Source organism: Lepidochelys olivacea, assembly GCF_965140295.1.
Source record: "Lepidochelys olivacea isolate rLepOli2 genome assembly, chromosome: 3".
NCBI classification, from domain to species: Eukaryota; Metazoa; Chordata; order Testudines; family Cheloniidae; genus Lepidochelys; species Lepidochelys olivacea.
The window spans coordinates 179,575,114-179,588,645 of record NC_140413.1 but is presented as its reverse complement, the minus strand read 5'-3'; the positions used below and the strand labels follow the sequence as shown (position 1 = coordinate 179,588,645).

The window sequence follows — 13,532 nt, the reverse complement described above, 5'->3', positions numbered from 1 at the left end:
TGCAGAAATTATAAGAATAGTTTTTTTTTAACATGTATCTGTGCAAAGGAACCATTTTTAATTAGACTGTCTGGTCCTTTTCTTCATCTTACTTTGCAAAGTGCTTGAATATAGAGAGAAACTATACTTCCCATTGGTGTTTTCTAGAAAATAATTGTCTAATCAGCCTTTTTGAAGTAAACTTGATGAGTCAAAAATTATACGTCTGTCAGTAACTCTATTTCTTTGATAAGTTAGTAACTAAAAATTGTACAGTCCTTGAAGCAGGCTGTGACCCTGAGCCAGTTTCAGCCAATGGGCAGTGAGGCTCCTCTGTTTTGGGGCTACCACTTGGGGTCAAACACCTAGAGGGAAATTTTAAATCTGGAACTGTCTCTGGTGAGCCTTCTCTGAGTTCTGTCCAGGACAGCTTTCTTTACTAGGTCATACCTTGGGCAGTTGTTCATATGAGACCAGATAAGTTAGGACCTGAAAATGACCTTCAAGTCTAACGAGCTCAGGACTGGGGCTTGCAGTAGGGGCATCAGGTGCACTCAGCTCAACAGTAGGGACATATCTAGTCAGATGCTTGAAGAGGTGCTCTTGAAACTGCTACCGGGCCTGTAGTTACTCCTTCATAAATTGCTGTTGGACCTCTTGGGCTGCAGCCTGGGCCTGCTGCTGCTCAGCTGCCTATGGTTGTTGCTGCACTAGGGTTGCCAATTTTGGTGGGATGGATTCCTGGAGGTTTCATCACATGACATAATCTTTAATTAACGATTAATCTTTAATTCCTGGAGACTCCAGGCCAATCCTGGAGGGTTGGGAACCCTATGCTGCACTTAGATATTTTAGTATCTCCTCCATTTACCCTTTTTTAAAAGGGAGTTCGCCAACCAAAATCTTGCCAACTATGGATATAACTGGTTGCGACCCTGAGCTGACATCTCTCAACTGGCCCTTTTAAATTACTTCCACCAGCTCTGCCTAGAGTGGTTGCAAAGTCTCTCAAATACACCAAACTTGAAACAAAAACCTTCACAAATTATCCTTTTCTCCCCACATGCCTCTGCTGGGTGGGATTTCCCACTGCTCCCCCCACAATTTGAAGGCAGAATCAAAACAGTTCAGGTTCATTCTCCCTGGCCTGGGAGATGTTAGCAGGCAGTTCCTCTCTTATGAGGAAAGAGGCAGATTTTATGCTACCCTCCTTTTCACTACTTGTTCGTATTGGCTGCGAGAGAGGGGAGCCCTGCCCTGTCCTGCCCTACACTATAAAGCTTCTGGGTTCTTAAATAAACAGGCTGGGTTTTTCCTGACATCAAATGTTATCCTGGGCCCACTTCCTTTCTCCGAGTGTCTGTACCCATCATCCTCTGGGTCTCTGCCCCAGAACTCCTGGAACAGGGAAGCCTGGCTCCCAAGACTTCTCTTTCTGGCCAGTATACTCTTATAGTCCTCTTTTTCACAACGATAACAGAATGTCACAGACCAAGAGGGCACCAGGAACAGACAATTAATGATCAATTCTACATACCTATCAGACTAGGCCTGTCTCCTAAACATGGCAGAAATCCATTTGATGGCTGACTGTAACACTACAGCAGACCTAGTGTCAGGAGAAACAGATGGAGTTGACGCTCGCAATGTGTGGTGGGGTGGTGGCAATTTGTAGGATTGTGGCCTGGATGGATGGGAAAGTTTAGGTTGTTTTTTTTTAAGTAACAATTGAAAGTGAGTTATGTCCTTCAGTAAAAGAGCCATCCACAGTGCTGCAATCCCCTTTTCAGTCTGGAAGTGGGACACAGGCAGACTCAGGCAGGGAATCAAGGGGGCATTAGTATAACTGCTATTAGGCTGGGCTTTTGCCTTCAATTCTGAAGAATTGGGGCTGTTTATCAAAAATGTGTCTGTGTTTAAAACTGAAATTAAAACTTCTGATTATATGAGTCAAATACTAATTCTTTACAAAAATTATTCTTTTATATCCCAGATTCTGCACTCTGAAGATTATCTGCCTAATGGTCCATTAATCAGTCCATGGCATTGTCCTTAGCTCACTCAGTCACACAGCAGGTTATCCATTTTCTTAATAATCAAAGAAAGTTGGAAGAAAAACTTGTAACACAATTAGGTTGGGGAAGGGTGAGAATTCAAGAGTGGGAGTATAAATGCTAAAACTACAGCAATTCCTGAGCTAGCAGAATCCTCAGGCTTGTTTATTTGGCAGTGTTCATATTGCAAGGAGGTAAGAGTTATCAGATTTCAGATTCCAAGGAATATGACCAGACTACAGGGAATTACACTCTCTAGCTTTAATTCAGATGATCCCATGTTTAAAACTCCCTCTTACCAGAGCCAGTTTTTCATTAGGCTTCTACCAGAGCTCACTGGAAAGGCAGGTCTGTTTATCCTCCTCCTTTGGCAAAAGTTATAATAGACACTGCCGCAGAACAGCTCTCCCACTTTGCTAGATTTTCTTGTTAGCTACAGAGATGGGACAAAGATCTCTCAGGAACGCTCTCATGCCTGCATTTCATTTCATGAAGCATACTTCAACCTCCTCTCCATTCTCCCCTCCTCCCCCAGTTTTCCTTCTCCCCTCAGTGATTTTTCTTTAACAAGAGAATAAAATAGTGGTTTAAACACATACCTGCTAATCATAGGAGTATTTTCATTAATACCATGACAGTGGTCACACTATTGAATGGCTGGAATATTTTGTCATTGGAGCGAAGCTCTTTGTCTTTCATTTCTTCTAAGGAATGACTCTTCTTAGGTTTTGTGCCTGACACTGTAATCTGCATTGCAGTCTAACTGTTGGGTAGAAACATGGTCCTTAGTGAGACTGTTGATGCCCTCCATGGACTGCTGCTGAGAAAAGTTCACAAATCTGATCAAGATTTTCTGGCTCTTCCATTCTTCTCCATCTACTCACAGATTTATGCCTTTACCCATAGAAGAGCGAAAATACTGGCAGCTGTTACTGAAGTCAGTGGGAGTGCAAATGTTCAGCCCCAATCATGGTCAGTCCTGTAGCAACTCAAGGCCAGTTTTCAAAAAAGCAAGTTAGATGTTCTCTTATTCATAAGCTGGGCTATAACAGAATAGTAGTCAGAAAAATGGATCTCTCTTCCAAGGTCAACTGTATTTTATTGAAACCCAGAAGATCCATGAGCTAATGTAGTATATTGAAAGGGTTTTTAATTATACTGAAGGATAAAGGTTTGTACTACTGTGAAATATTGCCCCATATTCTGAACTTCTTTTGGAAAAGCCTAGCTGAGGGACTGGCTCCTAAAACAATGAAGGATTAAATGTTGGCATTTAGAGCACTGAGGAGCAGATATCAGGTTTCTCAACCTTTTCCCTCATCAGTTTTCATCATAAGCAGCTAGTTTACCATTTTACAATGTACTTCATTGGTTCTCCACTTGTAAGGTAACTCCCTTCTCTTCGTGTGCCAATATATGTTTATGCCTGTATCTGTAATTTTCACTCATGTATCTGAAGAAGTGGGTTTCTTACCCACGAAAGCTTATGCCCAAATAAATCTGTAAGTCTTTAAGGTGCCACCGGACTCCTCATTGTTTTTGAGCATTCATGTTCAGGGTAGAAAGATCTAGGTTTAGAGATTCAGGCTGTCCTACAGGGGTTCAGACTATCCTGATAGAACTGTGTGAATGTGTGCCAATAACTCATTAATATAGGAGTTCTTTATCCATGCTGTGAATGTGTCCTGAATTTTCACAGCAAATTTGGCCATAGACCCTACTTCTGCGCTCATGGAATAGTTTGTGCTGCTACCCTATTAGGACCCAGTCCCCTTCCATTGACTTGTATTGAGCCCTTGGTAAGGAGGTATAAACTCTTTGAAATGGACTTCTTTCTTTCTCTCGCTCTCTTCCTCTCCTCCCTCCCCAACCCCCCGCCCCCATACCCTCAGGTATACACAGTATCCACCATTTTTTTCTGTCTTGTGCTGGTCTGTTCAGAAATAAATGGTGGAAACTGGTGGATGCCGTGTACACCTGAGGGTGCGGAAAGATGACGCTTCTTTCTCTAATCTGTGCAATGTTTCTCTAGATCAGGGATTCTCAACCTTTTTCTTTCTTGTCCCCTCCCTCCCCCACATGCTCTAAAATTTCCATGACCTAGCTGTGCCCCACAACAACTGTTTTTTTGCATATAAAAGGCAGGACCACCTTTGGGCAATTGCCCGGGGCCCCGCGCTACAGAGGGCCCTGTGAAGCTAAGTTGCTCAGGCTTCGGCTTCAGCCCTGGGTGGTGAGGCTTGGAAACCCAGGCTTCAGCTCCATGCAGTGGAGCTTTGGCTTTCTGCCCTGGGCCACAGCAAGTCTAATGCTGGCCGTGCTTGGCGGACCCCCTGAAACTTGCTTGGGGCCCCACAGTGGACCCCAGCCCCCTGATTGAGAACCACTGCTCTAGATCACCCTCTTCTTTTCTTTCCAGGTGGTGTTCATATTATCACTTGCTGTGAGATTTCTGTTGGTAGCATCCTTAAAGCATGTCCTAAGTATGCCCATCATCATCATCATCTTACCATGTTTGGTGCTTCAGGTGATTTGGTCTACTTAGAATTTCTGTTTTTGCAAGAAACTCTTTCCAGTGAATTCCGAAGATTTGCAGGCATTTACTTTGGAATGAGCTGATCATCTTATCAGTTTCTGTTGTAGATATCCACAGTTGCTCCATAAAGGAGGACAGACATTATGCTGGTGGTAAAAATTCATATTTTTGTGTTAGTGCCAATCATGCCACTTTTCATAAACTTGAAAAGATTTGGAAAGTTGTTTGCTGATTTTGATATTCATTGTGTGACATCAAGCATGTTATCACCATTATTGCTTATCTCATTCCATAGCTAGGTAAAATGATTTACTTCTAGTGTTTCTCCATCTACTCTGATGGTTGCTTTGGGGACCTTGACAGCCATATATTGTGCCTTTCCAGTTTTCACCTTCCAGCATCCAGACAAGAAAACCACAGCAACAGAGCATTTTGAGGCACTCAGGATTACAAGACAGGCAGTGACACAACCCCTCACCAGTCTGGATTGCACCCCAGAACGTGACAATGAGGTTAACAGCCCCATATACAACCTTAGGTCTGTGGCTCCATATTGATTATTTGGGGCTGTCCACATGTGGATGCCCCCCCATCCTACATTTGGTGGTTGGGCTTGGTAGCTTTGGATGCCCCCACACTGACAGTGACTATTTAAAAAAACCATAACAGATAAATGTTGGAAAAGATGTTGCATATTCTGAATTTTGCTTAAAAACCATAATAAGGACTTAATATTGTTCCAGCCCTACTCAAGTGAGAGCATTATGAAATGGCCTTAATTACATATTTCTTGTGCAGTCTATGTGCATTCATGCATATGTCAGCATTTGGTGCAAACTGTACAGCTGAGAAATGAAGCCTTTGCTGTGATCCCTGTAGATGTTCATTTTCTGTGCAGAGATGGAGGAACATGGCTCACTAGAAATGCATTAAATGGCTGACTTCCACAGCTTTCTGTATCTTGCTGCAGCGAGCAGTTAGGCAAACAGTATTTTACTTTTAAATTATTTTACTTTATTTTTTAAAAATGTGGTTAATGTTTTGGGGCTGTGTAGAACCATGCTTAGGTTCTGAGCCTGATTTTGTCCTCAACCCTGATTAACTTCCTCTCTCCTTCCCTCCCACTCCCCCCCCCCCCAAAAAAAAAGGCTACTTTTCACCTAAAATTTCTCCCTACTGGTTTTCCTAGCTTGAGAGGATTTCTTAAAAGGTGAAGTTACTTGGAGAAGTTGTCTTGTAGATATGAGAGTTTAAAAACTGATAAGCTTCTGTTGTTGGAAAAATCTTCATGCATTCTTTAGAATATAATTGGCCAGCTACTCATCTCAGTGGAGCTATGCCAATTCACACCACTTGAGAATGTGGCTCCATATCTCAAATGGCTTGTTCTAGAACCTCCAGGACAAAATCCTGAAGTTGTTACTCAACTTCTTCCAGTTACATGCAGCTCACTGAAGTCAGTAGGACTTTTGGCTGAGTGATGGATGACTAACCCAGGGACAACTGGGTGAAATTCTACAGCCTGTGTTATACAGGAGGTCAAACTAGATGATCTAATGGTCCCTTCTGGCCTTAAAATCCATGAATCTGTGAAAAACTGAGTAGTCTCCAGATTTGTTTTATGACGTTGTCCTCAATGACGACTAGAGCCTCTGTGCTCTAAGTTTGGAAGGTTGTATGATTAGTTTTAAGTATTTGCTATGAAACTTGGAACCTTTGCCTCATGCGCAGCACAAATTGACTATAGATGTCTCAGTGCTAAAAAAACCTGAAACTGATGGGCTAAAGTACCTAATGTACTATGATCATTTCCTGCGGATACAGAACAAAGTGAAGATTTTCTGATGAGCCGTGACTCGAATTACCTGGCTTTCAGATGTTTGTGTTTTGAGCCCTGGAATGCAGATTACTTATATGGGAACATATGTTTGTAATTTTATGGCCCATACACACCCTTCCTGCATGTAACGGGAAGAAAGGGATTTCAGTCCTATTTTGCAAACGTGTACATTAGTTAAGTGTTTGTGGTGCATAGTTTGATATCTGGTCTGTACCTAAATCATGTGGTTTCTGATAATGCTAGAAAGGTAAATGGAGTAGAGTGGAGTATCCATCTCATGGAGGGTAGTGAATAAAGACGGGGTCTTGTATATGAAGGATATAATGTGGACCATAAGTGGAGGTAGGTATTTGAGATGTGGTGGTATCCAGACTGCACCATCGGGCAGTAAGGATTCTTATCTCCAGTTAAGAATGCATTCACAGTTTACAGGTCACTATTAATTTTTTTTCTGGACGGGATAAGTGGACAGGACTGTTACTGGTCCGTTCAAAATTAAATGTTGCATTTGTCAGAGTAAGGAAATCAAGTTAAAGATGATGTTGGAAATGTAACTGAATCTTTTCAGATTTTTTAGGCTTGGTTTTTAAGGTCTCCAGTTTTTCAGGCGCATATGTTAGCGTGTAGTTATCTTACTGCCAGGTTGTGGCCCTACATGTTCATTTTTTTTAAATTAACTGTAGCAATTTTAATAATAATTTTTTAAAATTAATGTAGATCTTTTACAGCCTCAACTTTCTCCTAAGGTGTTTCTAAATCATTTGGGATCAGTCAGCTTATATGTATCTTGCAGAAGTAGAAGCCAGTCTGTGAGAGTGCCAAGTTGTAGAAACAAATCCAACATATGTTTTGTTGTTCTTGGATGAAGGGAGCTGAATATTACTCAGTATAAATATAAAGTCTAATTGCTATTCAGCTATTCTTTAAAAAAAATTAAAAATGGTAAAGTGAATTTATTGTTAAGAACCAGACTGACAATCACCGAGGCTGACTTCCTGTGTTTATCAACACAAGAGGAACAGCATGGGCAAGATAAGTGCAAGCTTCTTCCTGCCATCCTAGATGGACATCCCATAAGGATGAGAGGATAGTTCAGTCTCTACGCATATTCAGCCTTGGCCTGTCTGGGGAGGCTGCCAGTAAGAATACCATTTGTGATATTGGTTGCTGTGACATATACATCTGACATTTAGGAAATGGATGGAGACCACCAGATGTATGATAAATTTTTGGTCACGGTCAACTTTGGCCAGATTTATTCTAGTAACCTAGAGGTGGAAGTTTTTGTATCTCATTTCCAGCCCTCTGAGCCATCCAATCCTACATAGTTTAGTGTAAGAATGTCAGGCAAATAAAATAGGGTGAGCAGTGTGTTAATCAGAGAATAGATAATTTACATAAGTAATGAAATCATTTGAGATGGTTCTTCAAAAGATAACTAGTTAAATCCAAATCTATTGATAATCCTTGGGGAATAAGAGTAAGTTGAAACTGACTATATAGTTTATGACATTTTACATAGGAATAATAACTCTTCAAAGTAAAGTTAAAATAAAGTAAAATTTATTTAGTCATAATAAATTCAAGTATTAGGAAGTAAATCCGGATGTGGTTATGACAGAATTATTATAACTGTAATCTTATCCTATTAAACACAATAGTGTAATTCACAGTGAGTAATCAATGAGTTTCTTTTAAAATTAATTCTTTCTTCAAATGATCTGAATAAAATTGTTTATTTTTTGTTATCTGATAAATAAATGCATCAGAATCCAGTATATTTATGGGAGTAAATACAAAGGTTCTGCCCCTTGCAATTTGCCTTTGAAAGCTGTGTGAGAGAAATGCTGTCTGGTAGTTGATTCTCTTTTATAAACCACTTAATCTTTTTGCAGATAATGTCAAGAAAAGACAAACTCTTTTTATACAACGTCTTTTAAAGAATGCTTTGAAATTAAAGGGCTTAATCTGGTAATTATGTGAATGCTGGACTAGACACCACAGCGTTACATTGGATCATCAACTAAGGCTTTAGCTGATGAATATACAAAACTATTGGTTGCAAATCACGAGCAGGACTCCATATTTAAGGCCTCCACTGTGTATTCTGGGTACTGTTACCAGGTCTGTGACATTTACTTATTAACCATCATGTTGATTTTAGTTATGGAGTCAGACATTTGTAGAGACACCATTTTCCTTTGTATCTGTGGTGCAGTCGGGTCTTGCTTTGGTGTAAGAAATACAGTATACATGTGTGTGAATGTTTAAATGCACAGTAGAATATACATTTTATAAATGAAATTAGTTTATAATTTAAATAAAACTTGATTTCATTCTCCAACTCTCATGTGTAAATGTTTTTTCTTGTAATTTTAATATGGGGCAAATGAAAATGTCTGGTTTTGTTAATTCTTCTTAATTGATACATTTCATCATCAGCTAAGATACTAGCGAATACATGCACCATTAGTTTTCATTACTGAAGACTGGGAAGGACTTCTCGTTTAAAACGTGTCCCCAAAATTCCTGCAGAAGGCTGAACTGAAAATCCTTTATGTATACTGCACATACAGTTACGATTCCAGTTTGGCCATTGTGGATCAATAAGTTGCTAATGGTAACAGCTAAAAGGCATGAGATTGAATACTTGCGGTGAAATCCTTACCCCACTGAAGGAAATGACAATACAGTAACTCCTCACTTAACGTTGTAGTGATGTTCCTGAAAAACACGACTTTAAGCGAAACGATGTGAAGTGAATCCAATTTCCCCATAAGAATTAATGTAAATGGGGGTGGGGGGATTAGGTTCCAGGGAAATTGCCTGCAGCAATCAGCTGGTTTGCAGCATTCAGGCGGCTGGGGGGAGGAGCAAGGATGTGGCGCGCAGTCTCCCTACTCCCTCCCCTGCCTCCTGACCACCACAAGACTGCTGATTGCGTGGAAAGGAGGTGGGGGGGAGCAGGGGGAAGGCGCTGATCCGCAGGGTATGCCAGCGAGTAGGAGGCACTGGTGGGGGGCGCGTAGGGGGGATGCCAGCCATGGACAAAGCAGGCTGCCAAATGGCATTATAGCAGGGCATTGCACAGCTTTAAACGAGCATGTTCTGTAATGGAGCGGGGACGTAACATCGAAACAACGTTAAGCGAGAGGACGGTAAGTGGGGAGTTACTGTACTCCACTGGTTTTAGTGGGGCTAGGATTTCATCCTTGGTTCTCCTACTTTGTCTCTAAAGCTTTTGTGTGCAAGGCCTCGACATGGGAATATGGAACGCACAAGGAGGGGTAAAAAAGCCTTCCATTTCCTAAACCTTTGTGTGGGCCAGGTACAGTCTGCCTCTAAGTTATTTACTTTCCAATGTACACACGGCAAATAGCATAAGTGTGAAAAGAAATTCTGAAATTCCATAGCAAAGAAACATAGATCTAGGATCTTTAAGTCTTGTTTTCAAAGTACGTACTTCTATCATGTTTTGTTAGTGTGGAAGCACTATACCTTAGAATTCTGTGTATTTGGCTACTCACAGTGTATGACAGCTAAACTTGATTTTCTATTCAATACATAAAGTCTGTTGCATTGTTAAATTGGTATTTCAGCTTAAAGACAGGATATTTTAAGTCAAGTAAGTTGCATTTTTGAGCTAAATCTTCCCTCTGTCAAAAATACTTTTTAGTATGTGCCATATATTATATAGTGTATTTCTTGCAAGTGTTTTACCAGGCACTTTACACATGACTGGAAAATGCAACAGTAAGCTAATGATAAACAAAACGAGTGTCTCCTGCTTTGTGCTGACTATATAGTTCAGTAGAGCAACTCTGCACTCACAAAGATCTTGCTGAAATCATCAAGCAGCGGATAACTGAGCAAATACAATTATTGAGCAGAACTTCAGTGAAAGTAACATGCTGTCACTGAAAGACATATTTAAGTCTTTTCAACATGCATCTGTGATGTGTTTGGAGAATATTATTGACAATAGATCATGCTTTAAGTAATTAATGGTGATCACAGATACTTTTATTTGGGTATAAGCTTTCGTGGGTAAAAAAAAAAGCACTTCTCCGTGCATCTGAAGAAGTGGGTTTTTTACCCACGAAAGCTTATGCCCAATAAATCTGTTAGTCTTTAAGGTGCCACCAGACTTCTCGTTGTTTTTGTGGATACAGCTAACATGGTTACCCCTCTGATCCATAACAGATACTTTTGCAACTGTAAAAGTATTATCAAACTTTTTTTCCCCATGTTATATTTATTTGGCTTACAGATACTTTGTGTCCAGTTTTTGAATAGGGACACGCATAATTTAGGAACACGACTTAAGATTTTAGCTCAGGAGAGCTACAGGGATTCCTTTTCTAGAATAGGAAACCTGAAAACTTCACCTGACTCTCATATTGACCTTCCTTTTGCTCCCCCAAAGCCCCTAGTGCAGTGTTTTTCAAACTGTGGGTCACGACCCACTACTGGGTCACGGCTTGTAAGGCACTGGGTCGCCTTGCTCTGGTCAGCACTGCCGACTGGGACGTTAAAAGTCCTCTCAGTGGTGCTGCCCAGCTAAGGTAGGCTAGTGCCTACCTGTTCGGAAACCGCGCTGTGCCCTGGAAGTGGCCAGCAGTGGGTCTAGCTTCTAGGCAGGGGGGCCACGTGGCTCCGCGCGCTGCCCCGAGCACTGGCTCCAATGGGAACTGCGGGGGGGGGCAGTGCCTCAGGCGAGAGTCGCGTAGAGAGAGATACCTGAGCTGGATGCCGTGGGGCAGGCACCGCTGGTCAGTAGAGCCTTGCGCGGTTGTATCTGCAGCCAATCTGCTATCCGCAAGAATGGTCTGCAGATAGCCACGGATTTTCTTGGCTCTAGGGAAGGGCCAAATCTCAAATAAGCAATTGAATCAACTGGGAAAAAAATATGAGAGTTCTAAAAGTGAGGCTTAATTTTACTAAGAAATCCTGTCAACCACCCCGGTTGTGGCCGAGGCTCCAACTCTCAGCTCCAGGCGGCGACTCCCCTGCCAGCCTGGGATTTAGGAGCACCCCCACCAGTCCTGGGGGGGCTGAAGAATCCTTAGGAGCAGAGGTGAGGCTGGGGGCTGCAGGGAGGCAGAAGTGAGAAGGATGAGACCTGGTGGGGGGCGGGGCTGTATTGATGGTGGGTTCTGAGCAAACGGGGTGAGTGCTGGGAGGGTCAACTGATGACAGTGGGGGTTGATGGGGTAGGGGGGCTGAACTGATGGGGTGGTGATGATGGGGACTGAACTAAGGGGGGGTTGGGTGGGGACAGAACTGATGCAGGGGACTGGGAGACAGGATTAATTGCTGGGCCAGAAATGGGCACAGGAGGGGGTGAGAGCTCCTACAGCAGGGGCCAAAATCACCTTATCCAGTTAGGTTGCCAGGTGTTTGGTTTTCGACCAGAATGCCCACTTGAAAAGGGACCCGGGGAAGGAGTTGGAATATTGGCAGGGAGGGGACAGAGTTGGGGTGGGGACTTTGCGGAAGGGGTTGGAATGGGAATGGGGGTGGGGAAGGGGTGGAAAGAGGTGCGGCAGGGGGTGGGGCCTCATGGAAGGAGTGGAGTGGGAGTGGGCCTGGGGTCAGAGGGGGGTCGAGCACCCACGGGAAAAAGGGGAAGTCGGCGCCTATGGCTCCCGGAAGCGGCCGGCATGTCCCTGAGGCCCCTAGGCACAAGGGTGGCCAGGTGGCTCCGCGTGCTGCCCCCACCCACGGGCTCCGCTTCCGCAGCTCCCATTGGCCAGGAATGCTGCCAGTGGGAGCTGCAGGGGCAGCACCTATGGGTGGGAGTGTCGCGTGGAGCCGCCTGGCTGCCCCTGCTCCTAGGGGCCTCAGCCCCGGAGCACCCACAGAGTCGGTGCCTATGCTGGGAGCCACCTGAGGTAAGCACTGCCTGGAGCCTGCACCCCTTGCCCCATCCCGCACTCCAACCCCCTGCCCGAACCCTGAGCACCCTGAGCAACCTCTTTCACCCCAAACCCTCATCCCCGGCCCCACTCAGAGCCCTTGCCCCGAGCCAGAGCCCTCACACCCCGCGCATCCCAACACCCTGGCCCAGCCTGGAGCCCCCTCCCGAACCCTGAACTCCTCATTTCTGGCCCCACCCTGGAGCCTGCACCCCCAGCTGCAGCCCTCACCCCCCTCCACTCCAACCCCCTGCCCCAGCTCGGAGCCCCCCCACATCCCAAACTCCTCATCCCTGGCCCCACCCCAGAGCCCGCACCCCCAGCCAGAGCCCTCACCTCTCCCGCACCCCAACCTCCTGCCCCAGCCTGATGAAAATGAGCGAGTGAGTGAGCGATGAAAGGAGGGCGATGGAATGAGTGGTGGCGGGGCCTCAAAGAAGGGGCGGGGTAGGGTGGGCCTTGGGGAAGGGGCAAGGCAAGGGTGTTTGGTTTTTGGCAATCAGAAAGTTGGCAAATCTATATCCAGTAGTTGTGTGAGAGTGGGCAATACTAATTGTCTCATGCACACACCCTGGGGATGGACGGGGGAGTTAAAAAATCAAGAAACTGATCAAAAAAACATAATGTACTCTTTTTTTAAAAAAGGTCATCATTTTGGGGCCAATTTCATGATTTTTTGGAGTCTGACTCATAATTTTTGATCTCTTGAAGTTGGCAATACTGTTTAGGTAGGTTCTGTATTTTTTTCTGAAGGATTTTTGTGGATTTGTTTAGAGTGGATATCCTGAAAAATATACAGAAATTCTCCAGAAAGAACTGTGGACACTTCTAGCTGCGGCTTTGATCTCTACAATGTCTGTTTCCCTGGGTGTCTGGCTGCACCTCTGACCTTCCTGTCTTGATACATATGATTAGGCTGACAATATGGCCGCCTTCTGCTTCATTATTTCATATTTTAAAACTTCAGTGCAAGGCATTTAAAAGAAATAATTACAATTTATTCATGGCTTATGTCAGAGCAAATGAGGGAAATGATTTCATATTGCACTGAAATTTTCCTTTAAAATTGTCTTCACCATAGTACCAGAGTGCTCTCCTGCAAGCAGTTCTTCTTTTCTCTGCAGTCTCTCTCCTCTACCAGCTGGTCTGCCTTTCCTAGGTATTCAAGCAGGTACTCAGTCTACATTCCAGACATAAGCACTTCT

General features: G+C 43.6%; 1 protein-coding gene and 1 long non-coding RNA gene across 3 annotated transcripts in view; one reads left to right on the top strand and one right to left on the bottom strand.

Moving 5' to 3' along the window:
- Nucleotides 1-2,936, bottom strand: part of LOC311518595 — a 34,346-nt gene extending 31,410 nt beyond the window's left edge. Inside the window, exon 1 of the long non-coding RNA XR_014711042.1 lies at nucleotides 2,633-2,936. This is a non-coding gene — a long non-coding RNA (uncharacterized lncRNA). The remainder of the gene's footprint in view (nucleotides 1-2,632) is intronic.
- Nucleotides 1-13,532, top strand: part of SPTBN1 (spectrin beta, non-erythrocytic 1) — a 214,181-nt gene that overhangs the window by 46,623 nt on the left and 154,026 nt on the right. The window lies entirely within an intron of this gene.